Source organism: Somniosus microcephalus, chromosome 3, assembly GCF_052327205.1.
Source record: "Somniosus microcephalus isolate GS21.2 chromosome 3, FLI_Smic_1.0, whole genome shotgun sequence".
In the NCBI taxonomy this organism is placed as follows: Eukaryota; Metazoa; Chordata; class Chondrichthyes; order Squaliformes; family Somniosidae; genus Somniosus; species Somniosus microcephalus.
In genome coordinates this window covers 222,948,848-222,970,701 of record NC_140989.1, presented here as the reverse complement: position 1 = coordinate 222,970,701, position 21,854 = coordinate 222,948,848, and positions in this window count along the sequence as shown.

Below are 21,854 nucleotides of genomic sequence, written 5' to 3'. Positions count from 1 at the left end.
GGGATTGTTCTGTCAGTGGGATTGTTCTGTCAGTGGGATTGTTCGGTCAGTGGGATCGGTCGGTCAGTGGGATCGGTCGGTCAGTGGGACCGTTGGGTCAGTGGGACCGTTCAATCAGTGGGATCGTTCTGTCAGTGGGATCATTCTATCAGTGGGATCGATGTGTCAGTGGGATCGCTGTGTCAGTGGGATCGCTGTGTCAGTGGGATCGTTGTGTCAGTGGGATCGTTGTGTCAGTGGGATCATTTGGTCAGTGGGATCATTGTGTCAGTGGGATTGTTGGGTCAGTGGGGTCGTTGGGTCACTGGGATTGTTGTGTCAGTGGGATCGTTCTGTCAGTGGGATCGTTCTGTCAGTGGGATCGTTCTTTCAGTGGGATCGTTCTGTCAATGGGATCGTTCTGTCAGTGGGATCGTTCGGTCAGTGAGATCGTTCGGTCAGTGGGATCGTTCGGTCAGTGGGATCGTTCGGTCAGTGGGATCGCTCGGTCAGTGGGATCGTTCGGTCAGTGGGGTCGTTCGGTCAGTGGGATCGTTGTCAGTGGGATTGCTGTGTCAGTAGGATTGTTGTGTCAGTGGGATCGTTCTGTCAGTGGGACCGTTCTGTCAGTGGGACCGTTCTGTCAGTGGGACCGTTATGTCAGTGGGACCGTTATGTCAGTGGGATCGTTCTGTCAGTGGGACCGTTCTGTCAGTGGGACCGTTCTGTCAGTGGGACCGTTCTGTCAGTGGGACCGTTCTGTCAGTGGGACCGTTCTGTCAGTGGGACCGTTCTGTCAGTGGGACCGTTCTGTCAGTGGGACCGTTCTGTCAGTGGGACCGTTCTGTCAGTGGGACCGTTCTGTCAGTGGGACCGTTCTGTCAGTGGGACCGTTCTGTCAGTGGGACCGTTCTGTCAGTGGGACCGTTCTGTCAGTGGGACCGTTCTGTCAGTGGGACCGTTCTGTCAGTGGGACCGTTCTGTCAGTGGGACCGTTCTGTCAGTGGGACTGTTCTGTCAGTGAGATCGTTGGGTCAGTGGGATCATTCGGTCAGTTGGATCATTGGATCAGTGGGATCGTTCTGTTAGTGGGATCGTTGGGTCAGTGGGATCGTTGGGTCAGTGGGATCGTTCTGTCAGTGGGATCGTTCGGTCAGTGGGATCGTTGGGTCAGTGGGATTGTTGGGTCAGTGGGATCGTTGGGTCAGTGGGATCATTCGGTCACTGGAATCGATCTGTCATTGGGATCGTTCAGTCAGTGGGTTCTTTCAGTCAGTGGGATCATTCAGTCAGTGGGATTGTTCTGTCACTGGGACCGTTGGGTCAGTGGGATCGTTCTATCAGTGGGATCGTTGGGTCAGTGGGATCGTTGGGTCAGTGGGATCGTACACTCAGTGGGATCGTTCTGTCAGTGGGATTGTTATGTCAGTGGGATTGTTATGTCAGTGGGATTGTTATGTCAGTGGGATTGATATGTCAGTGGGATTGTTCTGTCAGTGGGAATGTTATGTCAGCGGCATCGTTCGGTTGGAGGGTTCATTCGGTCAGTGGGATTGTTAGGTCAGTGGGATCGTTCGATGAGAGGGATCGTTCTGTTAGTGGGATCGTTGGGTCATTGGGATCTTTGGGTCAGTGGGATTGTTCTGTCAGTGGGACCGTTCTGTCAGTGGGACCGTTCTGTCAGTGGGATCGTTCTGTCAGTGGGCTCGTTCTGTCAGTGGGCTCGTTGGGTCAGTGGGATCGTTGGGTCAGTGGGATTGTTCGGTCAGTTGGATCGTTCTGTCAGTGGGATCGTTGGGTCAGTGGGATCGTTGGGTCAGTTGGATCATTGTGTCAGTGGGAGCGTTTGGTCAGTGGGTTCATTCTATCAGTGGGATTGTTCTGTCAGTGGGATTGTTCTGTCAGTGGGATCGTTCTGTCAGTGGGATCATTTGGTCAGTGGGATCGTTGGGTCAGTGGCATCATTCAGTCAGTGGGATCGTTTTGTCAGTGGGATAATTCGGTCAATGGGATCGCTCTGTCACTGGGATCGCTGGGTCAGTGGGATCGTTGGGTCAGTGGGATCGTTGGGTCAGTGGGATCGTTTGGTCAGTGGGATCATTCGGTCAGTGTGATCATTCCGTCAGTATGATCGTTCTGTCAGTGGGATCATTGGGTCAGTGAGATCGTTGGGTCAATGGGAGCGGTCGGCCAGTGGGAGCGTTCGTTGAGTGGGATCATTCAGGCAGTGTGGTTATTCTGTCAGTGGGATCGTTGGGTCAGTGAGATCGTTGGGTCAGCGGGATCGTTTGGTCAGCGGGATCATTGGGTCAGTGGGATCGTTGGGTCAGTGGGATCGTTGGGTCAGTGGGATCGTTGGGTCAGTGGGATCGTTCTGTCAGTGGGAGCGTTCGGTCAGTGGGAGCGTTCGGTCAGTGGGATCGTTCAGTCAGTGGGATCGTTCAGTCAGTGGGATCGTTCGGTCAGTGGGATCGTTGGGTCAGTGGGATCGTTGGGTCAGTGGGATGGTTGGGTCAGTGGGATCGTTGGGTCAGTGGGATCGTTGGGTCAGTGGGATCGTTGGGTCAGTGGGATCGTTGGGTCAGTTGGATCGTTCTGTCAGTGGGATCGTTGGGTCAGTGGTATTGTTTGGTCAATTGGATCGTTCTGTCAGTGGGATCGTTCTGTCAGTGGGATCATTGGGTCAGTGGGATCGTTCTGTTAGTGGGATCGTTGGGTCAGTGGGATCGTTGGGTCAGTGAGATCGTTGGGTCATTGGGATCATTCGGTCAGTGGGATCGTTCAGTCAATGGAATCATTCTGTCTTTGGGAGCATTCGGTCAGTGGGATCGTTCTATCAGTGGGATCGTTCAGTCAGTGGGATCGTTCAGTCAGTTGGATCGTTCAGTCAGTGGGATTGTTCAGTCAGTGGGATCATTGGGTCAGTGGTATTGTTTGATCAGTGGGATCATTCGGTCAGTGGGATCGTTCCGTCAGTGGGATCGTTCTGTCAGTATAATCGTTCGGTCAGTGGGATCGTTCTGTCAGTGTGATCTTTCCGTCAGTGGGATCGTTCCATCAGTGGGATCGTTCAGTCAGTGTGATCGTTCAGTCAGTGGGATCGTTCTGTTAGTCGGATTGTTGGGTCAATGAGATCGTTGGGTCAGTGGGATCGTTCAGTCAGTCAGATCGTTCAGTCAGTGGGATCATTGGGTCAGTGGAATCGTTGGGTCAGTGGGATCATTGGGTCAGTGGGATCGTTCGGTCAGTGGGATCGTTCAGTCAGTGGGATCGTTCAGTCAGTGGGATCGTTGGGTCAGTGGGATCGTTGGGTCAGTGGGATGGTTGGGTCAGTGGGATCGTTGGGTCAGTGGGATCGTTGGGTCAGTGGGATCGTTGGGTCAGTGGGATCGTTGGGTCAGTGGGATCGTTGGGTCAGTGGGATCGTTGGGTCAGTTGGATCGTTCTGTCAGTGGGATCGTTGGGTCAGTGGTATTGTTTGGTCAATTGGATCGTTCTGTCAGTGGGATCGTTCTGTTAGTGGGATCATTGGGTCAGTGGGATCGTTCTGTTAGTGGGATCGTTGGGTCAGTGGGATCGTTGGGTCAGTGAGATCGTTGCGTCATTGGGATCATTCGGTCAGTGGGATCGTTCAGTCAATGGAATCATTCTGTCTTTGGGAGCATTCGGTCAGTGGGATCGTTCTATCAGTGGGATCGTTCAGTCAGTGGGATCGTTCAGTCAGTTGGATCGTTCAGTCAGTGGGATTGTTCAGTCAGTGGGATCATTGGGTCAGTGGTATTGTTTGATCAGTGGGATCATTCGGTCAGTGGGATCGTTCCGTCAGTGGGATCGTTCTGTCAGTATAATCGTTCGGTCAGTGGGATCGTTCTGTCAGTGTGATCTTTCCGTCAGTGGGATCGTTCCATCAGTGGGATCGTTCAGTCAGTGTGATCGTTCAGTCAGTGGGATCGTTCAGTTATTGGGATCATTGGGTCAGTGGTATTGTTTGATCAGTGGGATCATTCGGTCAGTGGGATCGTTCTGTCAGTGGGATCGTTCTGTCAGTAGGATCGTTCCGTCAGTGGGATCGTTCTGTCAGTAGGATCGTTCGGTCAGTGGGTTCGTTCTGTTAGTCGGATTGTTGGGTCAATGAGATCGTTGGGTCAGTGGGATCGTTCAGTCAGTCAGATCGTTGGGTCAGTGGGTTCGTTGGGTCAGTGGGATCGTTGGATCTGTGGGATCGTTGGGTCAGTGGGATCGTTCAATCAGTCGGATAGTTGGGTCAGTGGGATCGTTGGGTCAGTGGTATTGTTTGGTCAATAGGATCATTCTGTCAGTGGGATCGTTCGGTCAGTTGGATAATTGAGTCAGTGGGATCGTTCGGTCAGTGGGTTCATTCGGTCAGTGGCTCCATTCTGTCAGTGGGATCGTCCTGTCAGTGAGATCGTCCTGTCAGTGGGATCATTCAGTCAGTGGGATCATTTTGTCAGTGGAATCGTTCGGTCAATGGGTTCGCTCTGTCACTGGGATCGCTGTGTCAGTGGGATCATTGGGTCAGTGGGATCATTGGGTCAGTGGGAACGTTGGGTCAGTGTGATCGTTGGGTCAGTGGGATCATTCCGTCAGTGGGATCGTTCTGTCAGTGGGATCGTTGGGTCAGTGAGATTGTTGGGTCAAAGGGATCGTTGGGTCAGTGGGATCGTTGGGTCAGTGGGATCGTTCGATCAGTGGTATTGTTTGGTCAATTGGATTGTTCTGTCAGTGGGATCGTTTGGTCAGTTGGATCATTGTGTCAGTGGGATCGTTCGGTCAGTGGGTTCATTCTATCAGTGGGATTGTTCTGTCAGTGGGATCTTTCTGTCAGTGGTATCGTTCTGTCAGTGGGTTCATTGGGTCAGTGGGATCGGTGGGTCAGTGGGATCATTCTGTCTGTGGGATCATTGGGTCAATGGAATGGTTCTATCAGTGGGATCATTCGGTCAGTGGGATCGTTCTGTCAGTGGGATCGTTCTGTCAGTGGGATCGTTCTGTCAGTGGGATCGTTCTGTCAGTGGGATCGTTCTGTCAGTGGGATCCTTCTGTCAGTGGGTTCGTTCTGTCACTGGGATCGTTGGGTCAGTGGGATCGTTGGGTCAGTGGTAATGTTTGGTCAGTGGGATCATTCGGTCAGTGGGATCGTTCAGTGAGTGGGATCGTTCTGTCAGTGTGATCATTGGGTCAGTGGGATCGTTGGGTCAGTGGGATCATTGGGTCAGTGGGATTGTTCTGTCAGTTGGATCGTTCTGTCAGTAGGATCGTTCTGTCAGTGGGATCGTTCTGTCAGTGGGATCGTTCTGTCAGTGGGATCGTTCTGTCAGTGGGATCGTTGGGTCAATGAGATCGCTGGGTCAGTGGGATTGTTGGGTCAGTGGGATCATTCTGTCAGTGGGATCGTTCTGTCAGTGGGATCGTTGGGTCAATCAGATCGTTGGGTCAGTGGGATTGTTGGGTCAGTGGGATCATTCTGTCAGTGGGATCGTTCTGTCAGTGGGATCATTATGTCAGTGGGATCGTTGGGTCAGTGGGATCGTTGGGTCAGTGGGATCGTTGGGTCAGTGGGATCATTCTGTCAGTTGGATCGTTCTGTCAGTGGGATCATTGGGTCAGTGCGATCGTTCTATCAGTGGGTTTATTCGGTCAGTGGGATCGTTGGGTCAGTGTAATTGTTGGGTCAGTGGGATCGTTGCGTCAGTGGGATCGTTGGGTCAGTGGGATCGTTGGGTCAGTGGGATCGTTCTGTCAGTGGGATCGTTCTGTCAGTGGAATCGTTGGGTCAGTGGGATCGTTCTGTCAGTGGGGTCGTTCTGTCAGTGGGATCGTTCTGTCAATGGGATCGTTGGGTCAGTGGATTTTGTTCTGTCAGTGGGATTGTTCTGTCAGTGAGATTGTTGGGTCAGTGGGATCGTTGGGTCAGTGGGATCGTTGGGTCAGTGGGATCGTTGGGTCAGTGGGATCGTTGGGTCAGTGAGATCGTTGGGTCATTGGGATCATTCGGTCAGTGGTATTGTTTGATCAGTGGGATCATTCGGTCAGTGGGATCGTTCTGTCAGTGTGATCTTTCCATCAGTGGGATCAGTCCGTCAGTGGGATCATTCAGTCAGTGTGATCGTTCAGTCAGTGGGATCGTTCTGTCAGTGGGATCATTGGGTCAGTGGTACTTTTTGATCAGTGGGATCTTTCAGTCAGTGGGATCGTTCCGTCAGTGGGATCGTTCTGTCAGTAGGATCGTTCCGTCAGTGGGATCGTTCTGTCAGTAGGATCGTTCGGTCAGTGGGTTCGTTCTGTTAGTCGGATTGTTGGGTCAATGAGATCGTTGGGTCAGTGGGATCGTTGGATCTGTGGGATCGTTGGGTCAGTGGGATCGTTCAATCAGTCGGATCGTTGGGTCAGTGGGATCGTTGGGTCAGTGGTATTGTTTGGTCAATTGGATCATTCTGTCAGTGGGATCGTTCTGTCAGTTGGATAATTGGGTCAGTGGGATCGTTCGGTCAGTGGGTTCATTCAGTCAGTGGGTCCATTCTGTCCGTGGGATCGTCCTGTCAGTGAGATCGTCCTGTCAGTGGGATCATTCAGTCAGTGGGATCTTTTTGTCAGTGGAATCGTTCGGTCAATGGGTTCGCTCTGTCACTGGGATCGCTGTGTCAGTGGGATCATTGGGTCAGTGGGATCATTCCGTCAGTGGGATCGTTCTGTCAGTGGGATTGTTGGGTCAATGGGATCGTTGGGTCAGAGGGATCGTTGGGTCAGTGGGATCGTTGGGTCAGTGGGATCGTTCGGTCAGTGGTATTGTTTGGTCAATTGGATTGTTCTGTCAGTGGGATCGTTTGGTCAGTTGGATCATTGTGTCAGTGGGATCGTTCGGTCAGTGGGTTCATTCTGTCTGTGGGATCATTGGGTCAGTGGGATTGTTCTATCAGTGGGATCATTCGGTCAATGTGATCGCTCTGTCAGTGGGATCGTTCTGTCAGTGGGATCGTTCTGTCAGTGGGATCGGTCTGTCAGTGGGTTCGTTCTGTCACTGGGATCGTTGGGACAGTGGTAATGTTTGGTCAGTGGGATCATTCGGTCAGTGGGATCGTTTTGTCAGTGGGATCGTTCTGTCAGTGGGATCGTTCTGTCAGTGGGATCGTTCTGTCAGTGGGATCGTTGGGTCAATGAGATCGTTGGGTCAGTGGGATCATTGGGTCAGTGGGATTGTTCTGTCATTTGGATCGTTCTGTAAGTAGGATCGTTCGGTCAGTGGGATCGTTCTGTCAGTGGGATCCTTCTGTCAGTGGGATCGTTCTGTCAGTGGGATCGTTGGTCAATGAGATCGTTTGGTCAGTGGGATTGTTGGGTCAGTGGGATCGGTGGGTCAGTGGGATCATTCTGTCTGTGGGATCATTGGGTCAGTGGGATTGTTCTATCAGTGGGATCATTCGGTCAATGGGATCGCTCTGTCAGTGGGATCGTTCAGTCAGTGTGATCGTTCAGTCAGTGGGATCGTTCAGTTATTGGGATCATTGGGTCAGTGGTATTGTTTGATCAGTGGGATCATTCGGTCAGTGGGATCGTTCCGTCAGTGGGATCGTTCTGTCAGTAGGATCGTTCGGTCAGTGGGTTCGTTCTGTTAGTCGGATTGTTGGGTCAATGAGATCGTTGGGTCAGTGGGATCATTCAGTCAGTCAGATCATTGGGTCAGTGGGTTCGTTGGGTCAGTGGGATCGTTGGATCTGTGGGATCGTTGGGTCAGTGGGATCGTTCAATCAGTCGGATAGTTGGGTCAGTGGGATCGTTGGGTCAGTGGGATCGTTGGGTCAGTGGTATTGTTTGGTCAATAGGATCATTCTGTCAGTGGGATCGTTCGGTCAGTTGGATAATTGAGTCAGTGGGATCGTTCGGTCAGTGGGTTCATTCGGTCAGTGGCTCCATTCTGTCAGTGGGATCGTCCTGTCAGTGGGATCATTCAGTCAGTGGGATCATTTTGTCAGTGGAATCGTTCGGTCAATGGGTTCGCTCTGTCACTGGGATCGCTGTGTCAGTGGGATCATTGGGTCAGTGGGAACGTTGGGTCAGTGTGATCGTTGGGTCAGTGGGATCATTCCGTCAGTGGGATCGTTCTGTCAGTGGGATCGTTGGGTCAGTGAGATTGTTGGGTCAAAGGGATCGTTGGGTCAGTGGGATCGTTGGGTCAGTGGGATCGTTCGATCAGTGGTATTGTTTGGTCAATTGGATTGTTCTGTCAGTGGGATCGTTTGGTCAGTTGGATCATTGTGTCAGTGGGATCGTTCGGTCAGTGGGTTCATTCTATCAGTGGGATTGTTCTGTCAGTGGGATCGTTCTGTCAGTGGTATCGTTCTGTCAGTGGGTTCATTGGGTCGGTGGGTCAGTGGGATCATTCTGTCTGTGGGATCATTGGGTCAATGGAATGGTTCTATCAGTGGGATCATTCGGTCAATGGTATCGCTCTGTCAGTGGGATCGTTCTGTCAGTGGGATCGTTCTGTCAGTGGGATCATTCTGTCAGTGGGTTCGTTCTGTCACTGGGATCGTTGGGTCAGTGGGATCGTTGGGTCAGTGGTAATGTTTGGTCAGTGGGATCATTCGGTCAGTGGGATCGTTCAGTGAGTGGGATCGTTCTGTCAGTGTGATCATTGGGTCAGTGGGATCGTTGGGTCAGTGGGATCATTGGGTCAGTGGGATTGTTCTGTCAGTTGGATCGTTCTGTCAGTAGGATCGTTCGGTCAGTGGGATCGTTCTGTCAGTGGGATCGTTCTGTCAGTGGGATCGTTCTGTCAGTGGGATCGTTGGGTCAATGAGATCGTTGGTTCAGTGGGATTGTTGGGTCAGTGGGATCATTCTGTCAGTGGGATCGTTCTGTCAGTGGGATCGTTGGGTCAATCAGATCGTTGGGTCAGTGGGATTGTTGGGTCAGTGGGATCATTCTGTCAGTGGGATCATTCTGTCAGTGGGATCATTATGTCAGTGGGATCGTTGGGTCAGTGGGATCGTTGGGTCAGTGGGATCGTTGGGTCAGTGGGATCATTCTGTCAGTTGGATCATTCTGTCAGTGGGATCATTGGGTCAGTGCGATCGTTCTATCAGTGGGTTTATTCGGTCAGTGGGATCCTTGGGTCAGTGTAATTGTTGGGTCAGTGGGATCGTTGCGTCAGTGGGATCGTTGGGTCAGTGGGATCGTTGGGTCAGTGGGATCGTTCTGTCAGTGGGATCGTTCTGTCAGTGGGATCGTTCTGTCAGTGGAATCGTTGGGTCAGTGGGATCGTTCTGTCAGTGGGGTCGTTCTGTCAGTGGGATCGTTCTGTCAATGGGATCGTTGGGTCAGTGGATTTCGTTCTGTCAGTGGGATTGTTCTGTCAGTGAGATTGTTAGGTCAGTGGGATCGTTGGGTCAGTGGGATCGTTGGGTCAGTGGGATCGTTGGGTCAGTGGGATCGTTGGGTCAGTGAGATCGTTGGGTCATTGGGATCATTCGGTCAGTGGTATTGTTTGATCAGTGGGATCATTCGGTCAGTGGGATCGTTCCGTCAGTGGGATCATTCTGTCAGTATAATCGTTCGGTCAGTGGGATCGTTCTGTCAGTGTGATCTTTCCGTCAGTGGGATCAGTCCGTCAGTGGGATCATTCAGTCAGTGTGATCGTTCAGTCAGTGTGATCGTTCAGTCAGTGGGATCGTTCTGTCAGTGGGATCATTGGGTCAGTGGGATCTTTCGGTCAGTGGGATCTTTCGGTCAGTGGGATCGTTCCGTCAGTGGGATCGTTCTGTCAGTAGGATCGTTCCGTCAGTGGGATCGTTCTGTCAGTAGGATCGTTCGGTCAGTGGGTTCGTTCTGTTAGTCGGATTGTTGGGTCAATGAGATCGTTGGGTCAGTGGGATCGTTGGATCTGGGAGATCGTTGGGTCAGTGGGATCGTTCAATCAGTCGGATCGTTGGGTCAGTGGGATCGTTGGGTCAGTGGTATTGTTTGGTCAATTGGATCATTCTGTCAGTGGGATCGTTCGGTCAGTTGGATAATTGGGTCAGTGGGATCGTTCGGTCAGTGGGTTCATTCAGTCAGTGGGTCCATTCTGTCCGTGGGATCGTCCTGTCAGTGAGATCGTCCTGTCAGTGGGATCATTCAGTCAGTGGGATCATTTTGTCAGTGGAATCGTTCGGTCAATGGGTTCGCTCTGTCACTGGGATCGCTGTGTCAGTGGGATCATTGGGTCAGTGGGATCATTCCGTCAGTGGGATCATTCTGTCAGTGGGATCGTTGGGTCAGTGAGATTGTTGGGTCAATGGGATCGTTGGGTCAGTGGGATCGTTGGGTCAGTGGGATCGTTGGGTCAGTGGGATCGTTCGGTCAGTGGTATTGTTTGGTCAATTGGATTGTTCTGTCAGTGGGATCGTTTGGTCAGTTGGATCATTGTGTCAGTGGGATCGTTCGGTCAGTGGGTTCATTCTATCAGTGGGATTGTTCTGTCAGTGGGATTGTTCTGTCAGTGGGATCGTTCTGTCAGTGGGTTCATTGGGTCAGTGGGATCGGTGGGTCAGTGGGATCATTCTGTCTGTGGGATCATTGGGTCAGTGGGATTGTTCTATCAGTGGGATCATTCGGTCAATGGGATCGCTCTGTCAGTGGGATCGTTCTGTCAGTGGGATCGGTCTGTCAGTGGGTTCGTTCTGTCACTGGGATCGTTGGGACAGTGGTAATGTTTGGTCAATGGGATCGCTCTGTCAGTGGGATCGTTCTGTCAGTGGGATCGGTCTGTCAGTGGGTTCGTTCTGTCACTGGGATCGTTGGGACAGTGGTAATGTTTGGTCAGTGGGATCATTCGGTCAGTGGGATCGTTTTGTCAGTGGGATCGTTCTGTCAGTGGGATCGTTCTGTCAGTGGGATCGTTCTGTCAGTGGGATCGTTGGGTCAATGAGATCGTTGGGTCAGTGGGATCATTGGGTCAGTGGGATTGTTCTGTCAGTTGGATCGTTCTGTAAGTAGGATCGTTCGGTCAGTGGGATCGTTCTGTCAGTGGGATCGTTCTGTCAGTGGGATCGTTCTGTCAGTGGGATCGTTCTGTCAGTGGGATCGTTCTGTCAGTGGGATCGTTCTGTCAGTGGTATCGTTGGTCAATGAGATCGTTGGGTCAGTGGGATTGTTGGGTCAGTGGGATCGGTGGGTCAGTGGGATCATTCTGTCTGGGATCATTGGGTCAGTGGGATTGTTCTATCAGTGGGATCATTCGGTCAATGGGATCGCTCTGTCAGTGGGATCGTTCTGTCAGTGGGATCGTTCTGTCAGTGGGATCGTTCTGTCAGTGGGATCGTTGGGTCAATGAGATCGTTGGGTCAGTGGGATTGTTGGGTCAGTGGGTTCATTCGGTCAGTGGGATCGTTTTGTCAGTGGGATCGTTCTGTCAGTGGGATCGTTCTGTCAGTGGGATCGTTCTGTCAGTGGGATCGTTGGGTCAATGAGATCGTTGGGTCAGTGGGATCATTGGGTCAGTGGGATTGTTCTGTCAGTTGGATCGTTCTGTAAGTAGGATCGTTCGGTCAGTGGGATCGTTCTGTCAGTGGGATCGTTCTGTCAGTGGGATCGTTCTGTCAGTGGGATCGTTGGGTCAATGAGATCGTTGGGTCAGTGGGATTGTTGGGTCAGTGGGTTCATTCTGTCAGTGGGATCGTTCTGTCAGTGGGATCGTTGGGTCAATGAGATCGTTTGGTCAGTGGGATTGTTGGGTCAGTGGGATCGTTCTGTCAGTGGGATCGTTACGTCAGTGGGATCGTTGGGTCAGTGGGATCGTTGGGTCAGTGGGATCGTTGGGTCAGTGGGATCATTCTGTCAGTTGGATCGTTCTGTCAGTGGGGTCATTGGGTCCGTGCGATCGTTCTGTCAGTGGGTTTATTCGGTCAGTGGGATCGTTGGGTCAGTGGGATCGTTGGGTCAGTGGGATCGTTGGGTCAGTGGGATCATTCTGTCAGTGGGATCGTTCTGTCAGTGGGATCGTTCAGTCAGTGGGATCCTTGGGTCAGTGGGATCGGTTGGTCAGTGGGATCGTTGGGACAGTGGGATCGTTGGGTCAGTGGAATCATTCTGTCAGTGGGATCATTCTGTCATTGGGATCGTTGGGTCAGTGGGATCATTCTGTCAGTGGGATCTTTGGGTCAGTGGGATCATTGGGTCAGTGGGATCGTTGGGTCAGTGGAATCATTATGTCAGTGGGATCATTCTGTCAGTGGGATCGTTGGGTCAGTGGGATCATTCTGTCAGTTTGATCGTTGGGTCAGTGGGATCGTTCTGTCAGTGGGATCGTTAGGTCAGTGGGATCATTGGGTCAGTGGGATCGTTGGGTCAGTGGGATCGTTCAGTCAGTGGGATCGTAGGGTCAGTGGGATCGTTGGATCAGTGGGATCGTTGGGTCAGTGGGATCGTTGGGTCAGTGGGATCGTTGGGTCAGTGGGATCGTTGGGTCAGTGGGATCATTCTGTCAGTGTGATCTTTGGGTCAGTGGGATCTTTGGGTCAATGGGATCTTTGGGTCAGTGGGATCGTTTGGTCAGTGGGATCATTGGGTCAGTGGGATCGTTGGGTCAGTGGGTTCATGCTGTCAGTGGGATCGTTCTGTCAGTGGGATCGTTGGGTCAGTGGGATCGTTGGGTCAGTGGGATCGTTGGGTCAGTGGGATCGTTGGGTCAGTGGGATCGTTGGGTCAGTGGGATCGTTGGGTCAGTGGGATCGTTGGGTCAGTGGGATCGTTCTGTCAGTGTGATCGCTGCCTCAGTGGGATCGTTCGGTCAGTGGGATCGTTCTGTCAGTGGGATCGTTAGATCAGTGGGATCGATGGGTAGTGGGATCGTCGGGTCAGTGGCATCATTCAGTCAGTGGGATCGTTGGGTCAGTGGGATCGTTGTTTAAGTGGGATCGTTGGATCAGTGGGATCGTTGGGTCAGTGGGATCGTTGGGGCAGTGGGATCGCTGGGTCAGTGGGATCGTTGGGTCAGTGGGATCGTTCTGTCAGTGGGATCGTTCTGTCAGTGGGATCGTTCAGTCAGTGGGATTGTTGGGTCAGTGGGATCATTGGGTCAGTGGGATCGTTGGGTCAGTGGGATCCTTGGGTCAGTGGGATCGTTTGGTCAGTGGGATCGTTGGGACAGTGGGATCGTTGGGTCAGTGGAATCATTCTGTCAGTGGGATCATTCTGTCATTGGGATCGTTGGGTCAGTGGGATCAGTCTGTCAGTGGGATCTTTGGGTCTGTGGGATCGTTGGGTCAGTGGGATCGTTGGGTCAGTGGAATCATTATGTCAGTGGGATCATTCTGTCAGTGGGATCGTTGGGTTAGTGGGATCATTCTGTCAGTTTGATCGTTGGGTCAGTGGGATCGTTCTGTCAGTGGGATCGTTAGGTCAGTGGGATCGTTGGGTCAGTGGGATCGTTCAGTCAGTGGGATCGTAGGGTCAGTGGGATCGTTGGGTCAGTGGGATCGTTGGGTCTGTTGGATCATTCTGTCAGTGTGATCTTTGGGTCAGTGGGATCTTTGGGTCAGTGGGATCGTTGGGTCAATGGGATCTTTGGGTCAGTGGGATCGTTGGGTCAGTGGGATCATGCTGTCAGTGGGATCGTTCTGTCAGTGGGATCGTTGGGTCAGTGGGATCGTTGGGTCAGTGGGATCGTTGGGTCAGTGGGATCGTTGGGTCAGTGTGATCGTTGGGTCAGTGGGATCGTTGGGTCAGTGGGATCGTTGGGTCAGTGGGATCATGCTGTCAGTGGGATCGTTCTGTCAGTGGGATCGTTGGGTCAGTGGGATCGTTGGGTCAGTGGGATCGTTGGGTCAGTGGGATCGTTGGGTCAGTGTGATCGTTGGGTCAGTGAGATCGTTGGGTCAGTGGGATCGTTGGGTCAGTGGGATCGTTGGGTCAGTGGGATCGTTGGGTCAGTGGGATCGTTGGGTCAGTGGGATCGTTGGGTCAGTGGGATCGTTCTGTCAGTGTGATCGTTGCCTCAGTGGGATCGTTCGGTCAGTGGGATCGTTCTGTCAGTGGGATCGTTAGATCAGTGGGATCGATGGGTTGTGGGATCGTCGGGTCAGTGGCATCATTCAGTCAGTGGGATCGTTGGGTCAGTGGGATCGCTGGGTCAGTGGGATCGTTGGGTCAGTGGGATCGTTGGGTCAGTAAGATCGTTGGGTCAGTGGGATCGTTGGATCAGTGGGATCGTTGGATCAGTGGGATCGTTCGGTCAGTGGGTTCGTTCAGTCAGTGGGATCGTTAGCTCATTGGGATCGTTGGATCAGTGAGATCGTTGGGTCAGTGGGATCATTCAGCCAGATGGATCATTCAGTCAGTGGGATTGTTGGGTCAGTGGGACCAGTCTGTTAGTGGGATCGTTGGGTCAGTGGGTTCGTTCAGTCAGTAGGATCGTTCTGTCAGTGGGATCCTTGGGTCAGTGGGATCATTGGGTCAGTGGGATCATTCTTTTTGTGAGATCGTTGTGTCAGTGGGATCATTCAGTCAGTGGGATCGTTGGGTCAGTGGGATCGTTGGGTCAGTGGGATTGTTGGGTCACTGGGATCGTTCAGTCAGTGGGATCGTTCAGTCAGTGGGATCGTTCAGTTAGTGGGATCGTTCAGTCAGTTGGATCGTTCAGTCAGTGGGATTGTTCAGTCAGTGGCATTGTTCTGTCAGTGGAATCGTTGCTTCAGTGGGATCGTTAGGTCAGTGCGTTCGTTGGGTCAGTGGGATCATTGGGTCAGTGGGATCGTTCTATCATTGGGATCGTTGAGTCAGTGGGATCGTTCTTTCAGTGGGATTGTTGGGGCGGTGGGATCATTCTGTCAGTGGGATCAATCTGTCAGTGGGATCGTTGTGTCAGAGGGATCATTCTGTCAGTGGGATCGTTCTGTCAGTGGGATCGTTCGATCAGTGGGATTGTTCTGTCACTGGGATGGATGGGTCAGTGAGATCGTTGGGTCAGTGTGAACATTCGGTCAGTGGGATCGTTGGGTCAGTGGGATCGTTGAGTCAGTGGGATCGTTGGGTCAGTGGGATCGTTGAGTCAGTGGGATCGTTGGGTCAGTGGGATCGTTGGGTCAGTGGGATCGTTGGGTCAGTGGGATCGTTGGGTCAGTGGGATCGTTGGGTTAGTGGGATCGTTGGGTCAGTGGGATCGTTGGGTCAGTGGGATCGTTGGGTCAGTGGGATCGTTCGGTCAGTGGGATCCTTGGGTCAGTGGGATCGTTCTGTCAGTGGGATCGTTCTGTCAGTGGGATCGTTCTGTCAGTGGGATCGTTCTGTCTGTGAGATCATTCTGTCAGTGGGGTCGTTGGGTCAGTGGTATTGTTTGGTTAATTGGATCGTTCTGTCAGTGGGATCGTTTGGTCAGTTGGATCATTGTGTCAGCGTGATCATTCGGTCAGTAGGTTCATTCTGTCAGTGGGATCCTTCTGTCAGTAGGATCGTTCTGTCAGTGGGATCGTTGGGTCAGTGGGATCGTTGGGTCAGTGGGATTATTCGGTCAGTGGGATCATTGGTACAGTGGGATCGGTGGGTCATTGGGATCATTCTGTCTGTGGGATCGTTCAGTCAGTGGGATCGTTGGGTCAGTGGAATCGTTGGGTCAGTGGGATCGTTGGGTCAGTGGTAATGTTTGGTCAGTGGGAACATTCGGTCAGTGGGATCGTTCCCTCAGTGGGATCGTTCTGTCAGTGGGATCATTGGGTCAGTGGGATCGTTGGGTGAATGGGATCGTTGGGTCAGAGGGATTGTTCTGTCAGTTGGATCGTTCAGTCATTTGGATCATTCAGTCAGTGGGATCGTTCAGTCAGTGGGATCGTTCCAAAAGTGGGATCGTTCCATCAGTGGGATCGTTGGGTCAGTGGGCTCATTCTATCAGTGGGATCATTGGTCAGTGGGATCGTTGGGTCAGTGGGATCGTTGGGTCAGTGGGATCGTTCCGTCAGTGGGATCGTTCCGTCAGTGGGATCGTTCCGTCAGTGGGATCGTTCCGTCAGTAGGATCGTTCCGTCAGTAGGATCGTTTGGTCAGTGGGATCGTTGGGTCAGTGGGAGCATTCGGTCAGTGGGATCGTTCGGTCAGTGGAATCGTTGGGTCAGTGGGATCGTTGGGTCAGTGGGATCGTTGGGTCAGTAGAATCATTGGGTCAGTGGGACCGTTGGGTCAGCGGGATCATTCTGTCAGTGGTATCGTTGTGTCAGTGGGATCGTTGGGTCAGTGGGATCGTTGGGTCTGTGGGATCATTCTGTCAGTGTGATCGTTGGGTCAGTGTGATCGTTCTGTCAGTGGGATCGTTCTGTCAGTGGAATCGATCTGTCAGTGGGATCATTCAGTCAGTGGGATTGTTCTGTTACTGGGATCATTGGGTCAGTGGGATCGTTCCGTCAGTGGGATCGTTCCGTCAGTGGGATCTTTCTGTCAGTGGGATCGTTTGGTCAGTGGGATCGTTCTGTCAGTGGGATCATTGGGTCAGTGGGATCGTACACTCAGTGGGATCGTTCTGTCAGTGGGATCGTTCTGTTAGTGGGATCATTCTGTCAGTGGGATCATTCTGTCAGTGACATCGTTGGGTCAGTGGGATCATTGGGTCAGTGGGATCGTTGGGTCAGAGGGATCGTTGGGTCAGTGGGATCGTTGGGTCAGTGGGATCGTTGGGTCAGTGGGATCATTGGGTCAGTGGGATCATAGAAGCATAGAAAAATAGAAACATAGAAGATAGGAGCAGGAGTAGGCCATTCGGCCCTTCGAGCCTGCTCCGCCATTCAACGAGATCGTGGCTGATCATCCAATTCCTAGCAACTGGTCCCTATACCGACAGCCATCCCAACCAAGCCCTATCCCCGTAACCCCACGTATTTAATCCCCCCCAACACTAAGGGCCAATTTTTATCATGGCCAATCAATCTAACCCGCACATCTTTGGACTGTGGGAGGAAACCGGAGCACCCGGAGGAAACCCACGCAAACACGGGGAGAATGTGCAAACTCCACACAGACAGTCAGCCAAGGCCGGATTTGAACCCGGGTCCCTGGCGCTGTGAGACAAATAGTGCTAACCACTATGAGACCGTGCTGCCCTTGATCGTTCTGTCAATGGGATCGTTCTGTCAGTGGGATCGCTCGGTCAGTGGGATTGTTCTGTCAGTGGGATCGTTGGGTCAGTGCGATCGTTCTGTCAGTGGGTTTATTCGGTCAGTGGGATCATTGGCTCAGTGGGATCGTTGGGTCAGTGTGATCGTTGGGTCAGTGGGATCATTCTGTCAGTGGGATCATTCTGTCAGTTGGATCGTTCTGTCAGTGGGATCGTTGGGTCAGTAGGATCGTTCACACAGTGGGATCGTTCTGTCAGTGGGGTCGTTCTGTCAGTGGGATCGTTCTGTCAGTGGGATCGTTCTGTCAATGGGATCGTTGGGTCAGTGGGATCGTTGGGTCAGTGGGATCGTTGGGTCAGTGGGTTCGTTGGGTCAGTGGGATCTTTGGGTCAGTGGGATCGTTTGGTCAGTGGGATCGTTTGGTCAGTGGGATCGTTTGGTCAGTGGGATCGTAGGGTCAGTGGGATCGTAGGGTCAGTGGGATCGTTGGGTCAGTGGGATCATTGGGTCAGTGGATCGTTGGGTCAGTGGCATCGTTGCGTCAGTGGGATCATTCTAGCAGTGGGTTCGTTGGGTCAGTGGGATTGTTGGTTCAGTGGGATCGTTCTATCAGTGGGAGCGTTCGGCCAGTGGGATCATTCGGGCAGTGCGGTTGTTCTGTCAGTGGGATCGGTGGGTCAGTCGGATCGTTCTGTCAGTGGGATCGTTGGGCCAGTGGGATCGTTCTGTCAGTGGGTTTATTCGGTCAGTGGGATCGTTGGGTCAGTGGGATCGTTGGGTCAGTGGGATCGTTGGGTCAGTGGGATCGTTGCGTCAGTGGGATCATTCAGTCAGTGGGATCGTTCAGTCAATGGGATCGTTCTGTCAGTGGGATCATTGGGATCGTTCTGTCAGTGGGATCATTCAGTCAGTGGGATCGTTCTGTCAGTGGGACCGTTCTGTCAATGGGATCGTTGGGTCAGTGGGTTTCGTTCTGTCAGTGAGATCGTTGGGTCAGTGGGATCGTTGGGTCAGTGGGATCGTTGGGTCAGTGGGATCATTCTGTCCGTGGGATCGTTCTGTCAGTGGGATCGTTCTGTCAGTGGGATCGGTCGGTCAGTGGGATCGGTCGGTCAGTGGGATCGTTCGGTCAGTGGGATCGTTGGGTCAGTGGGAGCATTCGGTCAGTGGGATCGTTCGGTCAGTGGAATCGTTGGGTCAGTGGGATCGTTGGGTCAGTGGGATCGTTGGGTCAGTAGAATCATTGGGTCAGTGGGACCGTTGGGTCAGCGGGATCATTCTGTCAGTGGGATCGTTGGGTCAGTGGGATCGTTGGGTCTGTGGGATCATTCTGTCAGTGTGATCGTTGGGTCAGTGTGATCGTTCTGTCAGTGGGATCGTTCTGTCAGTGGGATCGTTCTGCCAGTGGGATCGTTAGGTCAGTGGGATCGTTGGGTCAGTGGGATCGTTGGGTCAGTGGGATCGTTCAGACAGTGGGATCGTTCAGACAGTGGGATCGTTCAGACAGTGGGATCATTGGGTCAGTGAGATCGTTGGGTCAGTGGGATCGTTGGGTCAGTGGGATCGTTGGGTCAGTGCGATCGTTCTGTCAGTGGGATTATTCGGTCCGTAGGATTGTTGGGTCAGTGGGATCGTTGGGTCAGTGGCATCGTTCAGTCAGTGGGATCGTTCAATCAGTGGGATCGTTGGGTAGGTGGGATCGTTGGGTCAGTCGGATCGTTCAGTCAGTTGGATCGTTCGATCAGTGGGATCGTTGGGTCAGTGGGATCGTTGGGTCAGTGGGATCGTTGGGTCAGTGGGATCTTTGGGTCAGTGGGATCATTCTGTCAGTGGGATCATTCTGTCAGTGGGATCGTTGGGACAGTGGGATTGTTCTGTCAGTGAGTTTGTTAGGTCAGTGGGATCGTTGGATCAGTGAGATCGTTGGGTCAGTGGTATCGTTGTGTCAGTGGGATCATTCTATCAGTGGGATCGTTCTGTCAGTGGGATTGTTCTGTCAGTGGGATCGCTCGGTCAGTGGGACCGTTGGGTCAGAGGGGTCGTTGGGTCAGTGGGATCGCTTGGTCAGTAGAATCATTGGGTCAGTGGGACCGTTGGGTCAGCGGGATCATTCTGTCAGTGGGTTCATTCTGTCAGAGGGATCGTTCTGCCAGTGGGATCGTTAGGTCAGTGTGATCGTTGGGTCAGTGGGATCATTGGGTCAATGGGATCGTTGGGTCAGTGGGATCGTTGGGTCAATGGGATCGTTGGGTCAGTGGGATTGTTGGGTCAGTGGGATCGTTCTGTCAGTGGGATCGTTTGGCCAGTGGGATCATTCGGGCACTGTGGTTGTTCTGTCATTGGGATCGTTGGGTCAGTGGGATCGTTGGGTCAGTGAGATCGTTGGGTCAGTGGGATCGTTGTGTCAGTGGGATCGTTGGGTCAGTGGGATCGTTCTGTCAGTGGGATCGTTCTGTCAGTGGGATCGTTTTATCAGTGGGATCGTTCTGTCAGTGGGATCGTTTTGTCAGTGGGATTGTTCTGTCAGTGGGATCGTTGGGTCAGTGGGATCGTTGGTTCAGTGGGATCGTTGGGCCAGTGGGATCGTTGGGTCAGAGGGATCGTTGTGTCAGTGGGATCATTGGGTCAGTGGGATCGTTTGGTCAGTAGAATCATTGGGTCAGTGGGACGGTTGTGTCAGCAGGATCATTCTGTCAGTGGGATCATTCGGGCAGTGTGGTTGTTCTGTCAGTGGGATCGTTGGGTCAGTGGGAGCGTTGGCTCAGTGGGATCGCAGGCTCAGTGGGATCGTTGGGTCAGTGGGATCGTTGGCTCAGTGGGATCGTTCTGTCAGTGGGATCGTTCTGTCAGTGGATTTCGTTCTGTCAGTGTGATTGTTCAGTCAGTGGGATAATTCAGTCATTGGGATCGTTGTGTCAGTGGGATCGTTGGGTCAATGAGATCGTTGGGTCAGTGGGATCGTTGGGTCAGTGGAATCATTTTGTCAGTGGGATCGTTCTGTCAGCTGGATCATTATGTCAGTGGGATCGTTGGATCAGTGGGATCGTTGGGCCAGTGGGATCGTTCTGTCAGTCGGGTCGTTCTGTCAGTGGGGTCGTTCTGTCAGTGGGATTGTTCTGTCAGTGTGATCTTTGGGTAAGTGGGATTGTTTGATCAGTGGGATCTATGGGTCAGTGGGATCGCTCAGTCAGTGGGACGATTCTGTCAGTGGGATCATTCTGTCAGTGGGATCATTGGGTCAGTGGGCTCATTGGGTCAGTGGGATCGTTGCATCAGTGGGATCGTTGGGTCAGTGGGATCGTTGGGTCAGTGGGATCGTTGGGTCAGTGGGATCGTTGGGTCAGTGGGATCGTTGGGTCCGTGGGATCGTTGGGTCAGTGGGATTGTTGGGTCAGTGGGATCGTTGGGTCAGTGGGATCGTTTGGTCAGTGGGACGGATGGGTCAGTGGGATTGTTGGGTCAGAGGGATCATTCTGTCAGTGGGATCGCTCTGTCAGGGAGAGCATTGGGTCAGAGGGATCATTCTGTCAGTGGGATCCTTCTGTCAGTGGGATCGTTGGGTCAGTGGGTTCGTTCAGTCAGTAGGGTTGTTCTGTCAGTGGGATCATTGGGTCAGTGGGATCGTTGCGTCAGTGGGATCGTTCTTTCAGTGGGATTGTTAGGTGAGTGGGATCATTCGGTCAGGTTGATCGTTCTGTCAATTGGATCGTTCGGTCAGTGGGATCATTCGGTCAGTGGGATCGTTCTATCTGTGGGATCATTGCGTCAGTGGGATCATTTGGTAAGTGGAATCGTTGGGTCAGTGGGATCATTCAGTCAGTGGGATCGTTGGGTCAGTGGTATTGTTTGGTCAGTGGGATCATTCGGTCCGTGGGATCGTTCCGTCAGTGGGATCGCTCCATCAGTGGGATCGCTCCGTCAGTGGGATCGTTCTGTCAGTGGGATCGCTCCCTCAGTGGGATCGTTGGGTCAGTGGTATTGTTCTGTCAGTGGGATCGTTCTGTCAGTGGGATCGTTGGGTCAGTGGGATCATTGGGTCAGGGGGATTCGTTGAATCAGTGGGATCATTGGGTCAGTGGGATTGTTCTGTCAGCGGGATCGTTCAGTCAGTGGGATCGTTCTGTCAGTGGGATCGTTCAGTCAGTGGGATTGTTCTGTCACTGGGATCATTGGGTCAGTGGGATCGTTGGGCCAGTGGGATCGTTGGGTCAGTGGGATCATTCTGTCAGTTGGAGCGTTCTATCAGTGGGATCATTGGGTCAGTGCGATCGTTCTGTCAGTGGCTTTATTCGGTCAGTGGGATCGTTGGGTCAGTGGGATCGTTGGGTCAGTGGGATCGTTGCGTCAGTGGGATCATTCAGTCAGTGGGATCGTTCAGTCAATGGGATCGTTCTGTCAGTGGGATCATTGGGTCAGTGGGATCGTTCTGTCAGTGGGATCATTCAGTCAGTGGGATCGTTCTGTCAGTGGGATCGTTCTGTCAATGGGATCGTTGGGTCAGTGGGTTTCGTTCTGTCAGTGGGATCGTTGGGTCAGTGAGATCGTTGGGTCAGTGGGATCGTTGGGTCAGTGGGATCGTTGGGTCAGTGGGATCATTCTGTCAGTGGGATCGTTCTGTCAGTGGGATCGTTCTGTCAGTGGGATCGTTCTGTCAGTGGGATCGGTCGGTCAGTGGGATCGGTCGGTCAGTGGGATCGGTCTGTCAGTGGGATCGTTCTGTCAGTGGGATCGTTCGGTCAGTGGGATCGTTCAGTCAGTGGGATCGTAGGGTCAGTGGGA